We start from the raw sequence: 5,366 nt of genomic DNA on the forward strand, positions 1-5,366 counted from the left end.
GAAGTGGGAAATACGAAGGTTGTGGTCAACGAGGAGAGTAGACGTGAAGTATCAGTGCTCAACTACCAACATAGCTGAAAAAGATCAGTGCAAGAATTCTTCACAAGGTTCTTGAAGCTTGACCAATAAACAAAATTTGGCCAAACTATTATTATTATTATTATTATTTGATGAAAATTCACAGTTTATTTTGCTGGGTGTGATGGAAAATGTCTGCTGTCTACAGGCAGCAGACCAAGGTGACACTTGTTTACATTGATCCCAGTGTACAACTGGTACTTATTTTATCAACCCCGAAAGGATGAAAGGTAAAAGTTGACCTTGGTGGAATTTGAACTCAGCATGGATTGACAGGCGAAATACCAGTAAGTATTTTGTCCAGCGTGCTAATGATTCTGCCGCTCACCACCCTAAAGAAGTTGCCAGCAGCCAGAGGAATAATAATAAAAATAATAATAATAATAATTATGATAATAACAAACTGATAAGAGCATCCTGTATAATCACAATATTGCGGCAAAAGAATTTGACAAACTCAGAAAGTATAAAGATTTGTTCATTAAAGTAAAAAAAAAAAAATGTGACATTTCAAGGCAGTTACAATAGCAGTAATTGCTTGAGCATTTTGAACGATCAAAAAAGGAATTGGAAATTATTTGAATATGATCTTTGACTTTCTGTTCCTGCAAGAAGTGTAAAGGATTGCTTTTAACTTGTACGCCACAGTTATTAAGAAGAACATTGGCGCTGTGAGAATGATTCCAACCCATGTGAATAATTTTTTTTTTACATGACTTTATTTGATTTTGTAAATGAAGAATCTGGTGGTTTTATTTTATTGGCCAGTCAGTGTATACAGTGAGCTTCATTGCCCTAGGTGTTGGGAAGACACTCAGCAAGAAATGGAAACAAAACTGAAGGAAGAAGAAGAAATGCAACAACAACAAGAACAATAATGGTTTCAAATTTTGTCACAATTCCAGCAACTTTGGGGAAAGTGATTAAGTTGATGATATCAATCCCAGGATTAGATTGGTACTTATTTTATTAACCCTGAAAGGGTGAAAGACAAAGTCAATCTTGGCAGCATTTGAACTCAGAATATAAAGAGCTGGAAGAAATGCTGCTAAGTATTGTGTTTGATGTGATGACAATCCTGCCAGCTTGCTACCTTAACAGCAACAGCAACAATAATAATGGTTTCTAAGTTTGCTTTATGTATGTCGCACGCTAATTTCTCCAGTTAAAACCAAGTCTCATATGATGTGCTTTATACATGAGTAAATATGGTAACCTAATAAAAACTATTTAAAATTGAAGGATGATTAACCAAAACATCTTCATGAAATTGTGAAGTATCTGGTGGTGTGAACAGTGATAAAAATTCCTAGAACAAAACAATTTGTCTGCAACAAGAAGTATTTCAGATGCAGCAAAAAACAAAGAACTGGAAGATACCAAAGTGTCACACAATCGCAAACCTCTGGTTTAAAATGTTTAACAGAGACATAAACAGACTTGGCAAAAGTGTTTTATGAGACTCAGCTGGATTCAAAGACAAACTATTGACTAAAGAAAAACTGTTTTAATTCGCAATAATAAAGAAACAGCAAAACCTAAAACCTAGCGACCAATACCTGCCTCCCTATAACTTTCTGCTGCCATAGGAGAGTAACTGAATATACTGATTCTTCTGTTCCTCTCCTAAAAAATGTGAGTAACCATGTAGCTCTACCACAAGAATCTGCTCTGCCCACCTGTCTCTCATACTGCATCCCTTCAAACTCCAGCATAAATCTGTTCTCTCTCTGACAGCATGAAGAAAAAGCACCAATGCACTGTGGAAAGTGGAAGGGTGTCCTCCAGCCATAGAAATCAAAAACAGACAACATTGGAGGATGATGCAGTCGTTGGGTTCATCGCATCCTATCAATCTCTCCAACCAATGTCAGCACAGGAAGCAGACATGAAATGATGATGACGATGTGGACAGAAAAATAAAATGAAAAAATTGTTTCCAGAAGAATAGATCAAAACATCACCTGGCAGGTAGAACAAAGTAATTAAGCCATAAACACATCCTTGAAGAGGGAGAAGGAAAGGTGAGAACATAACATGGATTAATTACCAGAAGGTTTTTGGATAGAATTCCCTTCATGAGGATTTTATGAAGACTAGCCATGAATGTGATGGCACCAATAATAAAAAGGCACATGAAACACATCAGGAGTAAATGGCACATAATTTCTGCTGTAGATGGAAATAAAAGAGTGTAGTGATGATGGTGGTGGTGGTGGTAATGGTGTGTGTGTGTGTGTGTTAAGGTTGTGGTGGTGTAATCTACATTATCCTCATTAACCTCATTAATATCATAATAATTTTACTCTCTTCATCATAAAACACCATCAGCATCATCACACCATTTTGGAAACATTACTTCCAAACAACAACAACAAACACCATTTTGTAGAATCTTCATCATCCACTGCCACCACCACCACCACCACCGCCACCACCACCGCCACCACTACCGCCACCACCACTGCCGCCGCCGCCACCACCACCATCACACTCCCCCACAAATTCTATCTTTTAAAACAAATACTACGGTTGGTCACAGTTTTCCCAAGAAGAATGGCGAATTGTTGCGTTGTCAGCTTAGCAGATTGGATTAGAAGAGAAAGTAAATATTTCTCTGCTTATTGACACAGAAATCTGTCAATAATCCAATAATCCAATCAAAGATTACATTTGCTGTTTGTCTTTTACTGCCAGTTCATCTCCCCCCCCCCCCCAAGCACACACATTTGCTAAATTAGTTGGCACTAACAATGGTAAAAAGCAATTCTGTTGAACGGCAACAATAAGCTTGGTTAAACATCATTTCATTAGAATTTGAAGAAAACAGTTGAAATTGGCTGAGTTTTTTGAAGTTCTCCAAAAGTTATTTTTCTGGAGCAGAAGGACCGTGGCGTTTGCTGCATACTCAACACACACACACACACACACACACACACACACATGCACATGTATGCACATGCACACACAAGTACTCACAGATGTGCACACTCACACATATTCACTCACTCATACACACACACAATGCTCATGTACACACACACTCACCCACATGAGCACACACACACACAGACACGTGCACAAACGTGTACTCTCACCCACCCACACATACACTAAACAACACCTCCTTCACCTCCAACAGCCTTAACCCTTGTGCCTCGTCCCCTCTCCATCTGTGTCATTTTCCCCACTGTAATCATTCTTGTGTAAATAAATAGATTTACATAACAAAACGGATTAGCAGAATAAAGGGTGGGAGGTAAATGCAGAATAAATAAGTCTTGCCAATACATACGGTGAGGCACAGGGGCAGGCGTAGCCATGGGGTTAGTGAACAAGCTTGGGTTCAATCCCACTGCATGGCACCTTGTGTGTCTTCTGCCATAGCCTCAGGTCAAGTGGATTTGGTCGACAGAAACTGGAAGAAGCTTGTTGTTTGTTTGTATTTGGTGAAGGTGAACGACTTAGTGGTGAGGCTATTCAGCTCAAGTTTGTCGGGTGGGGACCACAATGCCCAGTGGCAGGTTGTGTCCTTGAGTAAAACACTTTGATGATGATGATGCTCCAGTTTACTCACTTGGCCAAAATGAGTTGTATCTGTATTCCAAAGGGTCAGCTTTGTCATGTTCTGAATCTTCCCGAGAACTACATTAAGGGTACCCATGCTAACCCACTTTCACACTGATTTCATAAGCAGCCTGCTCCATTGATTGGATCAGCTGGAACCCTCATTGTTAAACCCTCCTCACTAATTTCATGAGCTGGCTGCATCAATTGCAATCCTCATCATTGTAACACTCATCAGTAAAGGAGTTTCCCTGTCATACAAGCAGTGTTATTCATTTTGCTATCTTCCATGTACACCATGTCTAGTTTGTGCAAAAATATTATCTTGTTTGGAAACAGGTGAAGGTTGGTGACAGAAAGAGCATCCAGCCACAGAAAATCTGCCGCAATAAATTCTGTCTGACTAATGTATGCATAAAAATGTGGACATTAAACAATGGTCATCTTTCTGTTCCTAAAAAAGAGAGCTTATTCTGGGCCAGGTGGGGTTCGTAAGAGAATCGAAATTGTGATGTACCTCTTGTTGATTACATGCTTATGTTAAGGTGAGTTTGGAATCTAAGCAATCTTTAGTGCAAATATAATTACTAATTGATTATTTAATTGTAACAAGGCAATAGAGATATATTTAAGGACTGAAAATTAAACTGATTACTCTTAGTGCTTTGAATGTCAGAAAACCCCCCACAGTGGAGTTAAATGTGGTCATTAAGAATATATTAGGTCCTGTTAACGTTAATATAGGAGTAGGCAAGCAAGGGAGGTAACTTCCAACATTTCTGTTTCATTAGGCCTCCTCAGTGGAAACATAAATTTGTTGGCATTGCAGTAAGTAAACTGTTGTATAGAAGAATTATAAAGCAACAACATGGAGTCATCCTAGAGAAAATGAGATTGATTAATCATGTAAGTGGGGTGGATAATCAAGCTTTTAAATAAAAAAGGGTGGAATTTAAAATTTCCAGTGTTTTACGTAGAGTAAGATACAACACTAAAGGAAACTAACCAAATGTGATATTTTGGTTATTAATATTGGTCCCTAATTTTGGCAAAAGACCAGCAATTCCTGGGGAGGGGGTTAAGTTGATTGCATCAACGCCAGTACTCAACGGGTGCTTATCAACCCGAAAAGGATGAAAGGCAAAGTCAACCTTGGCAGTATTTGAACTCAGAATGTAAAGACAGATGAAAGCATCTTGTCTGGTATGCTAAGCATTTTGCCTGACATGCAAAGCATTTTGCCTGACATGCAAAGCATTTTGCCTGTCATGCAAAGCATTTTGCCTGTCATGCAAAGCATTTTGCCTGTCATGCTAAGCATTTTGCCTGTCATGCTAAGCATTTTGCCTGTCATGCTAAGCATTTTGCCTGTCATGCAAAGCATTTTGCCTCTCATGCAAAGCATTTTGCCTGTCATGCAAAGCATTTTGCCTCTCATGCAAAGCATTTTGCCTGTCATGCAAAGCATTTTGCCTGTCATGCTAAGCATTTTGCCTGTCATGCAAAGCATTTTGCCTGTCATGCAAAGCATTTTGCCTGTCATGCTAAGCATTTTGCCTGTCATGCTAAGCATTTTGCCTGTCATGCAAAGCATTTTGCCTCTCATGCTAAGCATTTTGCCTGTCATGCAAAGCATTTTGCCTCTCATGCAAAGCATTTTGCCTGTCATGCAAAGCATTTTGCCTGTCATGCTAAGCATTTTGCCTGTCATGCAAAGCATT

This window comes from Octopus sinensis, linkage group LG3 (assembly GCF_006345805.1).
Source record: "Octopus sinensis linkage group LG3, ASM634580v1, whole genome shotgun sequence".
Classification (NCBI taxonomy): domain Eukaryota; kingdom Metazoa; phylum Mollusca; class Cephalopoda; order Octopoda; family Octopodidae; genus Octopus; species Octopus sinensis.